Source organism: Erithacus rubecula (assembly GCF_903797595.1).
Source record: "Erithacus rubecula genome assembly, chromosome: 4".
Taxonomy (NCBI): domain Eukaryota; kingdom Metazoa; phylum Chordata; class Aves; order Passeriformes; family Muscicapidae; genus Erithacus; species Erithacus rubecula.
In genome coordinates this window covers 43447358-43467635 of record NC_136686.1, presented here as the reverse complement: position 1 = coordinate 43467635, position 20278 = coordinate 43447358, and the positions used below count along the sequence as shown (strand labels likewise).

The window sequence follows — 20278 nt, the reverse complement described above, 5'->3', positions numbered from 1 at the left end:
TTGTGTCATCAAATGTGATTATCCCAGGCTTTTGGTATGTACTTTCTTCTTGTGGAGTAAAATAAATCTGGCTTTGAGTGTACATTTTGTTTCAATGCATATAAAACAAAAGTTTCTATGTTTTCTTACATAAAGTAGTACACATTCACTGCTTAATTTACTTCAGAATACAGACTTTACACTTCATCCAGACTTTGTTTCTGAAGACTATTGTGCGATGCACATTTATGCCCTTTCTCCCCTTGCCTTTAGGTATTAAAATTCACATTGACATTGATGCCATAAGATCAGTGCTTAATTGACATTGATAAATAATTTTGAAAGGGTTGCTGGTATAGATAGACAGAATTGCAAAAGTTAAGTGTCAAGCATTTGAATTTTAGATGTTCTTTCCAGGCCCAGGAGGATTTGGCTTAGTGACCACTTATGCATTCTGTAACAGTTCAGAAGAATGGTGTTTGACTGTGTAAAGTAATATGAGCATTGTGCCAATTTGAAGTACGTTTGGCAAGTCTTTGAGGCTTTTCTTTGTGTTATGTGCATTTAAGGACATTTAATATTTTATTTTAACATGTAAGTTTATTAATAGAGCGAACAGACAATGTGTGAGATAAACATACAGAAAACATTCTGCTGTTTTGAGGATCAGTAGTATGTTTTTATGCACATAGCCCAGTTTAAACCAAAATACTAAGAAATACTGACTGAAATAGTAAAAATATAATCTGTTCTTTTGTTCTGGGAAATGAGATAAACTTGAGACTTTCAGAAAAATAAAGGTTTATGTTGAAAAGTTAATGCCTTGCATTGAATTTTGCTACCAAGAGGCAAATGTGGAGTACTGTCACATTTACCAGAGACCTATGCCAAATGCATAGATGTAATTGTGTAAGGGAAAAAGAGGATGGCCATGTGGGAGAGAATTTTTTTGTCATGTTCTTGATACATATTCTTGAAGCACATTTCGTAGTGACTATTGTAGTTTTCAGTTGGATTGTATATTCAATATGTAATTTGAGCATGACAAATATAAAATGTATGTTTCAAATAATTGAACAATTATTGAAAATCCTACCTAAATTGTAAATTAATTGAGATTCAACAGACTGCTACTGCAGATGTCTTATCTCAACCTTTGAATCCCACTAGGATGCTCAGGGGCTTCTGCTCAGTAGAGGTACTTGTGAAAGCATTCTGGGGAAGTGTAACCACACAGCTGACCTGATTTTCTGTCCCCTCTGTAAATTTGCTATTGGCCACTGTGAAACATAAAATATGGATCAAGATGGAGTTTTCATGTGTGTTTCAGGCACCTGAGAGGCTGTACCATTTAAAGTACATAAACTACACTTTTGTACACTTTTGAGCCAACATACTCCCCTATTTGCAATTATACTCCTGATTTTATATTCTAGTTTCTACAGGATTCACAAACCAAAAGTAAGGACACCAGTGGATATTTTCATGTCATACATATCAGATAAGCTTTCTGTAAAAGGCAGCAGAAAAAAGAAGAGCTGGGATCCAGGTTGAAATTCTGCTTCATTATGATTTAATCTGATGTCTTTTCTATTTCTGGTGAATGTTTTAGCTAATAAGTCACCAGCTCAAGCTCATATGGTGTTCTAGCATAAATCTTTCTTATTTCTTTGGTTAAAGTGCTTCTGTCTTGTGTAAAATATTCACTGAGGTTGAGTGGTTTGAATAACAGATTGTAGAATAATTTTGACACTTCCAGCCTGCAGCTATCATTCCAAAATACACAGTTTCAATTGAGAAAAAATTTTGTTTAAAAAAGTGGCATATCTATATATTATTTTATATAAAAATTATTTGTTTTTAACTGTCATTCTGGAGTAGAATGAACATCTATGGTGACTTATGAGATCATACAATCATAGAATACAATATTGCAAATTGGAAGGGACCCATAAGGATCACCTGCTTCTGGCAGGACAACCTAAAACTAAATCATATGACAATAGTACTCCTCACAAGACAGAGTACATAAAAAAGTGATCCAGGACAGCAAAAATTGTATATAATGCTTTGAGTGGCATATTTTTTTTTAAATCTTTTGCTTATAACAGTACTATAGTGTGACATCAGTATACATCTTGACTACAAATGTAAGAAAACATGGATTGCTGATGCAAGTTTCCCAGTCCCACTTGAAGTGATCAAAGCCCAGAATCAAGTTAAGCAGTGTAACTGCTTAACTGGTTGCATTGATTATGTGTGTCTGTGTGTATGTAGCTAATTTCCAGCCTTGAGATGTCTTCAAATAATTTTGAAGTGATAAAGTGAGCTGTCATTCACTGTAACAAAACAAACCTCATGTAAATCGCACTCAGCAGCATAAACTGTATCCAAAGTTCAGTTTTCTCAAAGAATGTGGTGTCACAGAGATAAGTGTTTGTTCTGGAAAAAAAACCAACTTTGTGTTACTTTCAACTTCTGGGAAGCATTGATTCCTTTTCTTCATTAATGTGCCAGTAATAGTAAATACTGAGTAAAAATTGAATGTATATGCTCTTATTAGCAGTGATTTTCAGAGATTTTTTATGTGTTCTTGTGCTTCAAAACTGAGTGATTTGTAACATCTAGTTTTATGTGAAAGTTTTGTATTTCTAATATCCAGTTTTAAAGGTGCTAATATAAGAATAACACGTAGACCCTGAAAGTTTTTTGTTCTGTTTCTTTGAGTACTATTTAAAGTAACTAAGGTTTACATACGTAAAGGTTTCTGTGCCAAGATACCATTTTCTTTCTTGCTTTAAAAAAGAAGTTCTTTCAATTAATGCAAGTATGTCAGCATTAACTCTTTGTTAGTGAATTTTGGTGACCTCTCAAGATTATTGATGTGATATTCTAAGCAATTCTTAGAACTTCTACTATTCTTAGAACTTTCTCACAGTAGAGAAACTTGTACAGGTAAAACTCCACAGCAGATTATCACCAGTAAGCTGAGGTGTGGGATAGATGGTTCTACACAAGCAGCAGGATGAGCTGTGCATCATAGGTTTGGTGTCTTTGATGTAATTGTCTACCCTGCTGCATTTATAAATCTTTGTGTGCACTCTGATTGTACTTGTATTTCCTCATCCAGATGAAATAGTATGGTTTGCTTCCTTATATCTGCAAGAAAAAAGATTAAATATTTTATATCCAATAAATTAGTATTCCATATTAGCGCTTTAGGATTTTTGTTATTGTTTTCATGTACTAAAACTGCTTACATCTTTGTGAACTGATTATCTGTTCTATTCTGGAGGTCCATCCCTGTTGTCACCCATACTCGGTGTCTTACTAAACATGGTGTGTCTCTTGCTTTTAAGGTATTATCTCTTGCTTTTAGAAAAATGTACCCTGATGTGTTTGAGTTACAACTTAGTTATTTCTTGTGTCTTAATTAGTTTTATTTACTGCTTTTGACTGCTGGAGACTTGATTTACAAGAGGGTATCACCATTATTTGAGCTGGAAAAGACATTCAGTGAATGAATAAACTGAGCAACATTTCTCATCACTGGAGCAACAGACAGCTAAGAACCAAGTCAGAGTGGGCAGAAAGGAAAAGAAACACGTCAGGTTTTGGCAATCGTTCTTTTCCACTTCAGCAGTTAGAGAGACAGTGATAAAAACTAAAAATGCAGCAGTTACAGTGCAATGTGCCCTGCTGGCAATAAGGCAAACAGTGCACTTCACAAGGACCAATTTAGAGGTGGCAAGCATTTTGAAAACACAGCTGTTCATACAAAGCTACCTTTCAAACACATCAACTGAAAGAGCACTTCTCAATTCTTGTCATTATATCCACTTTGAGCAGTTCTATGGACGGAAATCTGGAAATGTCATTAACCAAAAATTGGGTGTGAGACATTCCATGACTTACTTGATTTCACTTACAGCACTTAGGGGATTTTTTGCTTTTCTAAATATTGGTTATGAAAATATATAGACTGAAATTTGAACATGTTAGATCTTTCTGATAATTTTATAAGGCATTTTTTCTTTCTTTGTTTCATGGTCAAGAAACCCAAAAAAGTTGCTTCATTGGGGAGCTTTCTATTACACTACAATTAATAAAAAGATGCAACATCTTGTATATTTGGCACATTTCACTGAAGCACAAAAAGTTAATATAAGAGATATAATAGATTTTCATAACAGAATGGGTCTCAAAATAATATTTATAGAAGTGAGCTATACTAGCTGATCTGAGAGGATTCCTGAAAATTATATAGGCACTGTAAAAATGGAAAGCACTCCTGCTAGCCTATGCAGTCTTGCTTTCATTCCACTCTGGAGCAAAGTATTTCATTCTGTTTCTCTTTACAAATACAAGCTAACAGTTCATTGTAATATACTCTTAATATTTTATATTCCTATATGTACCTAAGATATAGGCTCACACTGAAAGACTAATGAGGATTTTCTAAATATTTTGTGTTTCTGAAGTGTTCAACTTGGGCAGCTGAGAGTGTCAAATGTCTTAGGTTGAAAATCTCAAAAGTGAGTACCTAAAATATCAGGACATTTGTGAAAAATTTGGGTAGGGCTCTCTATTGGGACGTTGACTAATTTTGGAAATGCACTTTACTTTTTTCCTAATGATTGGATTTTAGAACTTCAGGCTGTCCCTGAATAGCATTACATGAAAGATGTAAAATAAATGTCAAAGCTGGTATTCACCCCTAGAAGGAATTGGAGTTACATGACTAACTATTTCAGCATCTGTGTTTCTATTTATTTTTTGTTACACCTCCTTTTAATTGTTCTCCTGAAGTGGAATAAATTTTACCTGAGAGAAAACCACAATCTTGGAATTTTTAATATGTCTGTAAAACAGGACAGGTTCTCATACCTTAGGCCATTGCAAGAAAGACAAGGTTTTATAAATCATTAAAAATTCTTATATGAATGGACATGGTGTGATTTGAGGTTACATTAATCTATAAATACAGATAGAGTCAGAAAAACATTATGATCAGCTACATTTGCATGAGATTTAACCTTTCTCACTAACTGAGTCTGGCTTACTATTCAACTATTCTTGTTTACTGTCTCTTAATGGAGTTTAGATATCAGAGGAATTATCACCACATACAATTCATTAAGATCTTACTACAATTCTCATTCCTGTATCAATCAAAAATTACATTCTAGTATTTTGAACAACATTGCAATCCATTAAATCTTACAGCTTAGAAAATACAGTATTCAAAGTAGATGTGAGGAAAGCAAAACATTAAATGGAATGCAAAGTAATATACATATATATTAATTTATTGTATATGCTATTCTAGAATATTTTTTCCATGGATATAAATGAACATTTAGGAAAACATTTTTTTAAAAATATAGGATGGAAAAATATTACGATGTTTACTAGCCTTAAATGGGATTACCATCACTCACCATGGGATGGCAGACAACTTTGGGAGTAGCTGTATGTGCAGTAAGATGTTTGTCAATCAAAATCAAAAAGCTTAACAGAAGTAGTGTTTTTGTTAGCATTATTAATATGGTGTCAGCAGCATCATTGTGTATTGGAGCTAAAGCAGTGGATCAGGACCACATCACCTTGTGTGTTCACTTGCTGCAAAACAAAACCGTGATCTTTACTCCATGGAGCTTAAAATTAAAGGAAAGGGACAACTGATGATTCAGACAGGTAAGAGAAAAAAGTCACTGTGGCAATTTCTTAATATCCCTAGGTTTATTCTTCTCATTCAGCCGTAGTCTAACAGTTTACTATCATGATCCTGCATTACTTTTCTAGTCTTTGATTTTAGATTTTCCTCCTATTGTTCCATCTCTCATGTGCTTTTAACTTTTTATCATACACTACCTAGCCATTGAATACATCTTTCCTTTTCACAAATGTCACAGCAAAAGATGAAGAAAAGTTACTTTGATCTCACAAAGGAATTAATCATTTCAGTAATTACAGTTACCACCTATTTTTTACTTGTCTTAATATAAAGTGCACAAAATAATTTTTATTTTATTTTTTTTTAGTGAGCAGAGATTTTAGAAAATTATATTTATATGACAAGAGAATGAATTTCAATGGAAGCTACACATTTCTTTACCGTTTGTATTTTAACTTGTCATTTATGTTCTGATTTTTAATATGGCTTTCCAAATCCTCTTGCAATATATTCAATGCATGTCCATTAAAATACATATAATTTTATGTACTTGGATGAAGAAAAAGAAACTTTAAAAAGAACCCAAACTGATTTTTATTTTATTTCTTCTTCCTGAATCTGATATTGCATGTATAATTCTGATGTTTTTATGTAGAGATGTAACACATCTCTAGTATTACATTTGTATTTTCTAGTTGTCAGAGAAAACAGACTAAAATGTTACCAATAACTCTTCAAAATACTTAGATCCTTGATATCTTTGTTCTAGTTCTTAGCCTTAGACAGATTTCACTGTGCGACTTTCTTATCATCGCCATTATCAAACAATTTTGTACAAAAATGATGGCTGTAACTTAGGAAAGTAATATGTTAGTTTAATTTAGATTTATTCGTACATGTTCAGCTTCTTTTTGACAGTTGTCATGTTAGCAGTAGAGAAGCACATATTGGCAGTTACCTAGGCACATAGTTGGCAAGAGAGCAGTCACGTTCTGGATGTGGGTGCATGTACCCAGCTACCAGATGCTTCTAGCAGATGGCCAGAACTAAAGATTTCGGACCAGTTTTTGGCTTGATTTTCTAGAAAGCTACCATACAGATTCTGGAAATCTGCAGTACATTTGACTAGTAAAAAAGCCTAGCCAAAATCCAGCAAAGCTACTGGCAAAATCTGCATTTGTTTTTCTTCTGGGGCTATTAAAATGTAAATATTAAATATACCTAAACCATAAAAATAGGTGTGTTCAGATATCTGTAATAAAGACACTAACAGGTTGTGGCTATACTTACCACATAATATTTTCCTTAGAAATTTCTTTTTTTTTTTTTTTTTTTTTTTTTAATCATGGGGAAAAGGTCGCTGTAATAAAACTAGCACAATAGATTTAGGAGTTTCAATTTCTATTTTATAAGTTTTCAATATCAGATATTTAGGCTTGGAAGACTAAAATTAGTTTAAATTGTTGGTCCTTAATAGCAACCTCTGAATATTTAGTGAATTCAACTTTTAGTTTATTGGTATATTTATGGTTTGTTTGGGACATGCTCACATTAAGGTAAATGCTCTTATAATATTTTTTAAAAAATTTTGTCCAGTGTGCATTGTATTGAGTATCAAATGTAATAATACAAAGATATAAATGGGCTTAATGAATGCACTAATATTAGCAGCATTCTGCTACAATGACAGCCAGTAATTGATGTATACTTAGAACATATTACATGAAATTTGGTTTGAGGTACATGAGGGGAAAACATTTATTGCTTATCATTATAGTAAGCAGAAGCTAAGAAGCAAAAATTGGTTTATTTTTGAGGTGCCAGTAGTGATTTTATTATGAGATTTACAATGAGATTTTATTATGTCATGAATATTCCTACCAAATTACACTGACTTGCCTTTTTTATAATTGTGACTATATTGGGTGATTACTTTCATTTGGAGCCACCTGGGGAGCCAGGTTCACAATGTACTGTTCAACAAAATTGGATAATTTTTAAGGGTTTTTTTTTTTTTTTTTAAGTTTTTGTAATTTTTTGTAGTTTTTTTGCTTGAGGCAGTGTAGAGAAATGGATTGATAAAAAATAACTGCAAGGACTGACAATGCATAAACCAGAATATTATTTTAAAGATCAGGAAATAAAAGGTCTTTTTCTGCTGGGCTTTATAACAGTTGGAGTAATTTAGGCATATTCATAAATTACAAACTCATGGAGATACTGCCATATACTGGTTTGATTGCAGAAAGTATTTGGGTTTGTATTTAGTTTTAATCACAGTTTTTGCTCAACTGAGCATGTCATTAATAATATTACGTTAGGGTTTTTTTTATGTGATTTTCAAAACTAATGTTATATTTAGACCTAAAATTATAGGGGTTTTTGACTTTTATAACCCATTTGTTTGCTCTAATCCACCCTATATGTTTACCATCATTCACTTTTTATTTCCCCAGAAATACATACATTAAAATAATGATATAATCTTCTCAGGATTTACTTTTTAAAATAAGACCAGAAGAAAGACAATAAATACAATATAGATAAACAGCAATACTTAGTTAAATATCTTATTTATTCTACAGTGTGTGTCACTACAGCAAAGTAATCTTATAGTTCCTGGAACATTAACTGAATCCTCTTTCAAGTGTTTTTCATTTCCTTTCAAAATTGAAAGTTTATTTAAACCTTTTCAGAATGTATAGATATAATACCCACTGATCCCACTCCATTACTTCTCAATGTATAACTCTTCTAGTGTTTTACTATTATTTTAAAATATTCTTTTAAATTTTGTCTGAAGTGAAAGTTTGACTCAATTCCTTAGTGTTAAAGTGAAAGTTTGACTCAATTCCTTAGTGTTAGTTGATTTGGCTCATTAGTATTGAACAGGATTATTTCAATTATGAAACTTACAACAATATAGTCACATCTTGATTTTGTATTTCTTTCTTAGCTTTACAGAATCTATCATCTTTACATCACTTTTCTGAATTTTGGATGCCAAATCTGACATCAGCACAAAATCTGACATTCTGACCTTCCAAAGAATTTTGACCAGTATTTATTTTCAAGAATTCATGCCAATCAACCAGATTGCAATCACTGCAATCAAAAGCTTGCACTAGCTTTTCCTTGACACTCATAATTTCTCTTGCATTTTGTTATGATTCCTACTTACTTTGGATAGACATATCTGCTGTAGGTGCTTATATAGAGATATGTAGGAACACTACCTCACACATTATGATCAGAATGATGGAGATGCAGAGATTTATTTGTGCAACGAAATGTCTCTTGCTATGGAAAAGTTGCTCTTCAGACTGAAGAAAAGGCAAGTTTGAATTAAGATGCTGAAAAGATGCTATTAGTGGTGATTATGGAACAGCTTTTTTTATCATACTTATTAAAGTGGGATGAGACAGATAAACCATTTCAATCTGTCCTTCCAGTTTGTCCTTCCAAAGATGGATTGGGCATAATTTTATAATGATGTTATGCCAAAGCAACCTGCTTTTTTATTCTAAGACTTTTTTTAAGCCTGACTTCAGCCTTCATGTTTCAGATAATGGCATGGTTGTCTTTTTCAGCAATAAAACAACTTGAATAAGTAAAGATAGATCTTGCAGTAGTGTGATATTTCAACAATGTAAAATGACAAGTTATGCTTTAAGGGCTAGTAGTAATTTCTGATTCAAAGCTGGAAGTCATCAGAGCAATCAGCAGAAGTAAAGAGAAAACAAGCTATGCTTCCTTACTCATGGGGGGAATCACTGGCACCAGAGTGCCTGTGAAACAAACATTATGAGCCCAGCAGATGCCAAAAATCATGTTAGCTTACTGGCTGCAGGTGAGAACCCTCATGAGATGCTGTATATGGTTCTGGTCACTGAGGTTCAATATAACAAATTGGAATTAGGGCAGAATCAGTTGGTATGAGGAAAATTGTAATAAATTTTCTGAAAGAAGCTAAAGAAATGAAGGTTGCTTGCTCTCTAAAACAGTTTTAGATTTGTTGACAACAAAGGAGAAAGAGATGTTAGTTCTTTATACAAATATTTCGTACAGTGGCAAATCATTTATAGCTAGATAAGGAGTAGTTATATTTATTCAATAAGGTGCAGTTGTTTTTCTCCCTGTATGTGCATCATAATTCTAGAAAAATATGTCAGCTTTGAGGGGCCATATGAGGATTAATTGCTGGTAGTCTGTTGAATTAATAAATGGTTCTCCCCAGTTAACTAGGAGTATGTATGGTTTGGGTTTTTCCTTTAATCCTACATGCAATCTGCAGTATTTAAAACTATATTTGTTGCTACAGTTGAAAAGAAAAATATGCATATACCATGGAAGAGTTTAAAGCAGTGGACACTGATATTTGGAAGGGTGTATTGACTTCTTAACTTGTCCTTCATAAGCTAGTATGTTAAACTAGGCAGACAGCTTCCCTATATCATTTGATTGACCATCTAAAAGAAAGACATTAAAATACTGAGGTATTTCTCTAAAAATATTAATAGGTCTTCTATGTTGCAGCAGTGCATAACAGGTAATGCAGCTACTTTGGAGATAATTCACCTGATGGAGTTAGCTGATGCAGTACACATACCAATACCAATAAAAGGGAATTAAGGGTTAATATGGTTAATCATAGTATAAACAGGTAAATGAGGATAATTCAGCTTTGGTGTGTGGCTTTGTTCTACCATTTCTTATCCATGTGAACTAAATATATAGTTTAAGTTCTCTTGTAGTGTAATTATCCTTCCTTCAGGCAATAGTTGTCACCTTGTTTGATATTTTAATGATGGAAGTTATAAACCACCTGTCTGTCTCCTTGCAAATGACTTTGTGTCCTCTGTTAATGAGCTAGGAAATGTCACCTTAAGTTGCTTTAACATTCCTAATACAAAGAAAATAAACCATGGAAACGATTTGAAGATCAGAATCCTTAGCAGTCCTTAGGCTTGTTTAAGTAGGCTTTAAACTGTTCTTATCATGGTATCCTGTTGTATGTGGGAAATGCAAATTTTGAAAATAAATCCAGATTTGGAAAATGGAATGTGGAATACTGAGTCTTCTAATTCCTATTTTTCAAACCTTAACCAATCAAGTTCACTTTCCACTGCTCATTGTGGAGAATGATCCTGATGTATTTGTGAAATTTCAGTTCTGAATCTCTGATGCCATCCAGTAATTTTCAGTTGGTTAAAGGTTGAGATCATTCTGTGATTAAATGAATAGGCAAAGCATCACATCTGAATGGCTGAGAATTTGAACAGTCCTGAAAAAACTCCCTTGAAGGTGACAGAATGTTTTTTTCTGTCTCTTGGTATTCATGAGCAATAATGTGAGCAACATCCAGGGAAGATGAAATAGCATTTGAAAGTTATAGAAGTAATGAGTAGAAAGTCGAGTAGTTATGAGGTGGAATAGCTTTGTTTGGCAGTCCTTCAGGAGCAGGCTTTTAGGACTTGCATTTCAAGCAGTAAGGAAAATACCCTAAAGGCCATAAAAATGTTTGGCTTGAAAATTGGGGTTTAGTGTCATTATAATTCCCAGGTTGCTGTAAAATATTAGAATTGAATGTAAATTGATAAGATACAAATAATTTCGCTGTTTAGTTGCCTTTTTTTGTATAAATTCTTATTTTTTGGTAGTTAATAGGAGCCTATATTGGAACAAAATACTGAAGATTTATTGAGATGTGTTCTCTCCAAAGTCAGGATGTCTCAATCCTTTTTAATGTCCTCGTAGTTTATAGTCATCTGGACACAGAAAACCAATATTCACGAGACTGATGTTTTAATGAAAGAAGGAATTTCTACTGCAGGTGGAGACATAGTTACTTAGTTACAAACCCCTATAGTTAGCTTGAAAGAAATAAAAATGGAATACTACAATTACATGTTGACAAAGATAAGGCAATCCTTGGTATTCCTTCAAACATTTCATATAGTGATCTGCACCAGTGCAAAAATTTTGAGCAGGTTACTAGTAGCTTGATCTATTAGCAAAACATCTGCACGTTTCTCCAGAAGGATTAGACATCCTTTTTCTTATCATGACTGTCCAGGATGATGACCTAATAAATAAGATGGTACCAAGGATGTTTTGGTTGTAGCAAATGCTCAATGTTTGTGAATCAAAATGCTAATTATTAGCTATGTATAATTAGTAAGCATTCATAGTTTTTTTCTGAGGCTGAATAATCTCATTTTAGTACCGTATAACTACCAAACCAATAACTAAGGAAATGGTAAAATGAGGAACCCTTGATATATTTCATTTCTTTTCTTTGTGGTCTTCCAAGTATTTTCAGGGTTTAATTCTTTCAGGAATTGCTATTAGACCTCCCCTATATGAGAGAATACAAATTCTATTCTGTTAAAGCAGAAATGCTTCTAATTATGTCTCCAAATACTTCCCCATATATGAACTCAATTTTTAGAACTGTTAAGGAGAAGGAGGCAACATTTTTCTGAATGTGTAATAGAATGTAAAAGAAACTTTCAACAAACTATTTTTGATTAATGGGAAGGGTTTTTTTTATTTTGTTTTATTCTATAAATAAAGCAGTAGATTATACACAAATGTGTTCCTTGAAATCCAATGGAAAGATAAATCAGCACATTTTAGTGAAAAAAAAAAATCTTTCTGGTTCATTTGCTTAATTGTGAAATAGCATATTTTTCAAGCTGTTATTAAGGTTTGAAATGATTAACCTTCATTAGTTTGGTAATTAGTTTAGGCAGATTGTTTTGGAACAGGATCATTCCTATCTCATTGCTGTTGAGTCTCTAATACTTTTGTTATGAAAGTCGCTCTTGATGAATTTTTCACCATGGTTTAAATTGCTTTCTCTTTTAAAAATAATAATAGCTAAGCAGCATGAAACAGAATTTGTTTCACTGGAAGAAAAATCCTTAGTTCCAGAGGCTACCCATGCTAGTTTGATATTTTAATATTTACAAGTGTTAGGTTTCCATTCTGCGTGTTACAGAAAGAATTTTCCAGGGTTACAAAACTATACCAGACAAATACAGGTAATTCTTTGGGACTGTCAGGCAACATACTTCTAAAGCAACAGTTCTTATAAAAGTCTTTGTTATATACCCCTTTTAAATTTTAATATTCAGAATTATTAGCATTAGATTTCAGTGACATCTGTCTGATATGAGAATATTCATGGGGGCACTGACTCACATTGCAAAACTGCATCCGTTTCCTCATAAAGTAGACATTTTCAGTAGAGTTAAAAAAAAAAATTTCAGTGTCTGGCTGCAGGAAAGGAAGATACAGATAGAGCATTCTGCAGTATGGGCATGTGTCAGAATCCAGCTTAGGTTAATTGTGGTCTCATTTAATTTTGTGCCTGGAAAATATTCGGAATACTTATTGACTGGTAATCAACTTAAAGTAGCTCCATGCATGTCTCCCAGTCTTTCACAAACCAATTTACAGGATGCTGCTATGTACCATGAATTATATTCATATACTTCCTGCCAGCCATGTTCAGAGCTTAAAAGAAATATATTTGGTAAAAAAATTGTCAGAGTATTCAGAATGTCTGTGATTTTCTTTAATATTTTAATATTTTTTAAAATTTGGTCTTCTCAGTTGCATCTTATGTTTGTTAAATAGATGTGGAATGATAAGGTCTTACTAGGAATTATAATGAATTAACTGCTTCCTTGATGGATAGTATTCTGAGCACAATTTAAAATTATAGCATAATATTATTACGTTTAATTGTTGATTATGCTGAAAGGAATAGGTACAAACAAGTTTTGTCTACTAGAGGCACATGAGAGAGTAAGATGAGAACAAAGAGAAGGATTGGGGTTTTTTTGCTACTTTGAGTTGGAAGCAAAACCAAATTGATGTTAACTTAATTCTAATTCTGCTCTACACAGTGATTTCTAGTACCTCTCATAAAAAAAATAATTAAAGGTTCTTTGCTTTGTCCTTTGAGGGTTTTTTTTCCCTGCTTAGACTGAGGCTCTCTTCCTAATGACTGTTTGGGGACCCATGTGGTAAGAATTAGACTTCTCAATCCTTTAGGCCTAAAAGAGATGAATGAAACCAGCATTTACAATGCCATCAACCTGTTACAAGAGCTCAGTGTTTACCACACATAACCTGAAAGTCTCAAATTCTAGCCCAAGCTCCATGTCTCTTTGGGTTGTCAGTGTTTCCTACTTTCTGCAGTATGCTGTCATATGTACTAGATTTCATTTAGCAGTTCTTGATTAAAGTAGTTAACTGCAAGTTTCTTCAACACTTTTTCCCATTTAACCAGTCTGAAAAAACAAAATAATTCATATCAGTTATTTGATACTCTGAGTTTACTGCTACCTCCATGTAATACTTTGTGTTGGAAGTACTTTCAAAGTAAATGACTCACTTTTCATAAACTGTTGCTTATGATATGAACTTTATTGACTCCAAGCCAGAATATGCTTTACAGCTGAACAATTTCAAGTAATAGACTCAGAATTTATTTTGCACAGCTTTTTGTGTGAACACAGATTTATTCCTGTGAACAAATTTGAATAGCAGGAAAAAGCAAATATGATTCAGGATGTCTGGATTCTGAATGCAACATAACTTTTGCAAAAATCCTTAGCAATTTTTTTTGATGTTTATATTTCTGTGTTATAGACATAAATTCTAAATATACCAGGGATACTTCTAGAACTACTAGTAAACTATTCATTAAATTCTTAAATGCAAGGAATTTGAACAGAATGATCCAGTGCAGTGTTTTCTTTCTGCTGAGAGATGCTTTTTATGCCACTTAGGAAAGTCCATTAATTCCTGAGGGCTCAATTGTGTCTGGTTAGGCATAGATTGTAGAATTGTGTGGTGATGAGCTTTATTTTTTAAGATAACCACATGGACATAGAGTGCCTCTGGGGCTTAGGCTTGTACAGTCAAAAAACCCTTATCTTTCTGAGATAACCACATTGACCTACAATGCCTCTGGCTGTGGAAATGGTGGATTTGAGGACAGGAACTTCAAAAAGGAGGTCTCAAACCTCATTAATGGTATGAAAAGCAAAAACCATCACAAGCCACTCTTTTCCATATTTGCAATAAGATTTCTGACTGCTCTTTCCTCTCTGCCTTCTCTCAAAGATCTAGTCAACAATCAGGTCAAATTTGCATCAGTTTGTTTCTAGTGTTAAAAATAAAAAATAAATTTCTATTAAACCAAAGCATATCATAACAAAGAACCTACAGTTTAAGAGACTGGTGTTTCATTGATAAGAAAAGTATTGCACAGACAAATCATCTGGAGGGTTCATTATAGACATAAAATTGTTGCTCTCTCATCTTGAACCAACAAGTCTATGGCCCTGATATTTAATCAGACCAAGAATGGCATTTAGTGAATCTCACATTCACTAAGTCTTGAATTAATGTGACTTACTTAGGCAAATAAACTGCAAAATAATTATATTTTTACATAATTTCCTTTAATTACTTTATGTGCTTGTGCTTTCACTTGAAGATGTGCTTGGGGACTTTAACCATTGGGTGACTTTTAAATTTTTTTTTTCTGTCCCTTTATCACACATACTTAATATACTTATTTTATCTGATTATCTACTGAGACCAATATAAGACAAACCAAATGTAAGATTTTGTTTAAAAGTAAAGAGAATTGTTTTTAGACTTATACTATTAATAGCTCAGTATTTTTTTTTCTCTTGAGAGTGTACTTAGAGCAGGTATTGCTTATGTAAGACCTGAATTAAGTAACAGATGGAGAACTAGCACTGACTTGAATGCTTACATACAGATAGATTGTACAACATGAAACCTCTGTGCTCTTGAGTGGCTTTGCATATCTGTACTGTTTGCCTAAATGTAATGAAATGGTTATAAATTCTCAAGAGCTGGTGGAAGATTTGATGCACTTACATAACTAGTCTGAATATTTCTTGGTAGAAATTAAATTTTATCTAGTATTTTGACTCTTGCATGTAATAGAGGTGTAGATTACAGTTTGTTGGCATTTACATCCTTGATAATTGTTTTGCATCTCACTATAAAAAACGAGTTTGAATACATGCATAACATATTAGAATTGCCATTAAGCAAATGATTCCAAATTAATGTTTTGCCTCTCTATGCTATACCAAACAAATTTTCCCCAATTAATTTACAATTGATTACTCTATAGTATGTCCCAAGGGAATGCAAAAAGGTCTGTTTATATGTTCCCTGCTATTGTGTTTCTGTACTTTGATTAAACCAAGCATCACAAAAATCCAAAGGGAAGCATATGCTCATAGCAGTAATGTCTGAGGCACTTTTAATTGGAATGCTTCCCAAAGCCTAAATACAGAATAAGCCTCTGTTAGTTTACCCTTCCAATCCAAGAGGACACTGCCAGATCTGTTCAAAACCTCTAAATTGTTCAGGAGTTGTATATGTGCTCTTGTTTTGCTTGACAATCTAATGCCAAAATCCCCATCTCTGAGAACCACAGGAAAAAATATTTATTTTTTCCTGGGCTTTTTTTTTTTCTGCTAAGATGTTCCTTAGCTTTTGTATTCTTTTCAGGTATATGATGATTTAGAAGAAGCCAGCAGAGATAAGTAAAACAGGCAGAGCTGCATTTGCTGGTTAGAGCTTGTGAAAATAGCTAGCAGGAAGAATATTCAAACATACAAATGCTTATTTAAATTCAAAGACTTTTAAATTTTTGATTATTTTGTTTCAAGTACAGATTTAGAAATATTTTTATTATCATAATGGGCAAAATCATGTATTTGGAATGAGGAGTCAGGATGTAACCAAGTATATTCTTCTATTATATTTTAAAAATATTTTCACATGGAAACTAGAAAAAAAAAAATCTGGAAGATGGGAAAAAATGCTTAATGTTGACCTATAAATTATGAGCCCTGGCTTGGTTCCTGTGCAGACTACTTGGATAAAGTAGTGGATAAAGGGCTGGATCTCCAGTAGACACAGAGACTCATTTCCAGGCTTCAGAAGTGAATATCAGAGTTTTCCTTAAGATATGTTTATTAATGGCTAACTTCAGCTGACTCCCTTTTTATCATTCTGGTTACTTTGTACTACTTTTCAAGACATCTCATAAATTATATGGGGCCTAGACATGTAACAAAGAAGGCTGCATTTTGGGGAGAGAGAGCATGTATGAGCAACTGCAAAATCCTTTAATTCTTACTTTGAACTAAATCTTACCCTTTAAGAGATAATGAGAATTTGAGATCTTCATAATTATTATAATAGAATTATCATAGAATCATAGAATAATTTGGGCTTAAAGGGATGTTGAAGATTGTCTTATTTCCAACCCCTCCCACCATGTGCAGAGATACCTCCCACTATACCAGGTTGCTCAGGTCCCTATTACACTTTGGAAGATTATATCTTATACATGATTAAAGAAGTTTTGAAAGCTTTACTTATTTGCTATAGATGTTTACTAGAATTGTAATAAAAAAAAAAAAAAGAATGCAGAAAACAACTATTAGGTTGGATGCAGTATACATTTTTCTCCATACAGCTCCTAATCTTTGTTTTTAATTTGCACACAAACTGTAAAGAAAATGAGTTTTCAAAGTACACACCATACTCTTTCTTTAATATGCTTTCTTAAAACCTTCAGAAAATACCTGCACATGCTGGCACATGAAGTTGTGGGTTCTCTGTGGTGCTGAGAGTTCCTAATAGCAGTGCACAATATTATTCTTTCATAGGCTGCTCTGTACCTCAGAAATAAACTGAGTAACATGTGGCAGTTGCTACGGTAACCAGTTTTTGCATTTTGCAGAAAAAGTCCAAGAATAAAACACATGTAAATTGGCAGTGTGGAAAGCAGTATCATATACAGTCTCATGTTCTCAATTTGTTCTTTATGGTTTTCCTCTATACTATTTACATAACAATGAATAAGGTCTGCTCCATCTCTTTGAATCTCCCATACACTTGTATTTTGCATGGCTATGAAAGGCATTTAAGCATTCAGCTGCTAAGCTTAAACTGTTTTTTGCCCTGTCAAACCATCTAGATTTACTGTCAATAAGATATAGCTGTGGTTGCTGTAAGTGCTGATCATGTTTACTGTGTGTGATTATCAGGGCATGTAAACAGAAATTAAATTGAATTTTAAAAGTTGTCCTTTGCACTCAAATATTATTTCCTGTAATTGTTCAAATTATTCAAATTGCATTAAGCATCTATCTTGAATATAAGAGTCTGAGTTAAAAGCCAGCAGGCATTTAGAAAGACAAGATTTTCTTGCTCTCACAAGAGTCCTATTTAGGACTGAACTGGAATTCTTGTTAAACAAACCTTTCTGTACTTGTTTTGGAAAATGTTTGTTAATAAATTCTCCAAATTGCTACATAATGAGAAATGCATCCTTCTTACAAGAAGAAATAATTTTATAATGAATCATTAACATTTTGAGTTACATTCAAATACTTAAACCCAATGAATGCCAACAAACAGACTTTGCCTGGCAGATGTAACCGTCAGAGATAAACATAGTCTATAGTAATTATTCTGTTGAAATTCTTCTTCTATAATTTCTTTATTCTTCTTATTTTTGAGTTTAGAATATTCCAGTGCTAGAATGTTTACTTAGGGAGTTGATATAACACCAGTGATAAATATCAGCAATATAATTTTTTCAGGAATGTATTTCTTTAAAAACATTATCAAGTTATAGCCTTTTCCCAATGCTAAAGAATAGAAATGTAATATGTCTGCATGGGATGGTTCTCATATGAAAAAAGTGCTTTAAGGCCTTCCCAGCCCTCCCTTTAAACTTAGTACTAAGTAAATCTCATGACAATGATTTTATGCACATGCAGAACTAAGAACAGAAAGGGCAGTCATATGTTATCCACTGACAAGATGAGATTCAGTGCTGCAGTTTATTTCTGTCCTGCTTTATACTCAACGGCTTCCATGAAGTTACAGGTAGTATTGTGTGATTCTAGTTGTCCTTTGCACATTGCTTTTTTCAAAATTGGGTCCTAAAATGGTGTCAATTGAATCATTAAGGGTACTCTAAATTTCAGGCAAATTTAATTGACCAATTTGTGTTTCTTAAATTACTCTGGTAGAGTATCTTGATAATCTTTATATTGGAGTAAGCAATCTTGATATTGGCAATAACTATGAAAACTCAGCATAAACAATACCTTCAAACTGACAAGTTTTCTCAGCAGAACCACTTCTCATAAAACTCACTGCAGGTTTTTAACATGTAAAGAGTGAAACAGTTTAAGTATATTCACTACATGAGGTAAAATACCACTTTAGGAAGTTAAAGCCAAAGTTTAGCACTTAATATGAAGTGGTTATTATGCTAACTCTAATTCATGATTGCAAATGCTGTATTTTTGAAGCTGTGTATGAAACTGTAGTGTATTCAGTCCCAGATCTGTGGAAAATACTGAACACCTGGCTGAGCAGAAATGTGGAGATTACAAATTAAGATGGTAATGTTTCAGGGAATCATGCTTCTCTCTTCCTAGAAAATAGTTGCTTTCTGTTAACTGAATAAATATAGTGTGTTATTTTAAAATTTTTAAACAAGCCAGTGGGACATTTAAACAATTTTTGTTGTCCTGCTGGGATTTCATTGAATTACTCTTCTCTTGGTAGGTAACATCAAAGCAAATATTGCCTCATGACCAAATGGAGTTTTATTTCCTTTAGCTGTCCAGCAGACTGTCTGCCTTTTCAGAATTTCCAACTCAAGAGAGCTAGCTCAGGGACCAATTGAGCAGTGCCCTTCACCTCTAGTAACATCTAAATTGCTCTCATCTGATGCAGTCATACCAAGGCACGCAAGCAGGCTCTGATGACAGTGGTGCTGGACATGGCTCCCAAGGCAGTGCTGGCAGAGAAACCAGCCTTCCCTTGAGAGGATCATCATGGCATAGTCGAGTGGAAGGGACCTAAGGAACTCTTTAGTCCAACCTCCCACTCAAAGCAAAGTCTGCTCTTATGCCAGACCAGCTCATGGAATGTAAAAAACAAAGTGGAGTTTGTTACTACTGCAAATCTTGTTCTTTGACCATTCTATTGCAAATAGATCATGGTGCATTCAATATTGTACTTTGACATGCCAAACAAAATTGGTATTTTAAAGCAATACTAATGCATTGTTTTTTTAAATGGAATTGGACATTTTCCTCAGCCCTGAGCATTGATTATTCTTTATTGTTAAAAAAAAATAATCTATGTTGGAATTAATTATGGAGTAGATGGCTTTAACAGAATTTACTCAGACTTTCTGAAAGTTAAGCTAACTTCTATTTGAGAGATTAAATATTAGTAAAGTGGATTTATACCACTACTTTTAATGTACTTACCATTGAGTAGTTGTAAATGGGTAGTCTACAATCTCAATATAACTATTATAGTTTCCCTGCCATATTTGTGTCAGGCACAGATACTGTGTATTTATATAAACCTTTTATCATTTTTTTCTTCATCTTTAATGTTTTCTGTACTTGTTTGTTGTTGCTAGGATTGACATAATGGCATGCCAACACAAGATGCTTTTTGAAGAACTGATATATAAACCAAATTTAAAACAAAGTAAAGATTACTTAAATA

At 33.2% G+C, this 20278-nt stretch overlaps 2 protein-coding genes across 4 annotated transcripts in view; one reads left to right on the top strand and one right to left on the bottom strand.

Moving 5' to 3' along the window:
• Window positions 1-20278, top strand: part of IMMP2L (inner mitochondrial membrane peptidase subunit 2) — a 402416-nt gene that overhangs the window by 169551 nt on the left and 212587 nt on the right. The window lies entirely within an intron of this gene.
• LRRN3 (leucine rich repeat neuronal 3) overlaps window positions 1-20278 on the bottom strand; it is a 31361-nt gene that overhangs the window by 3844 nt on the left and 7239 nt on the right. The gene's annotated exons all lie outside the window — the stretch shown is intronic.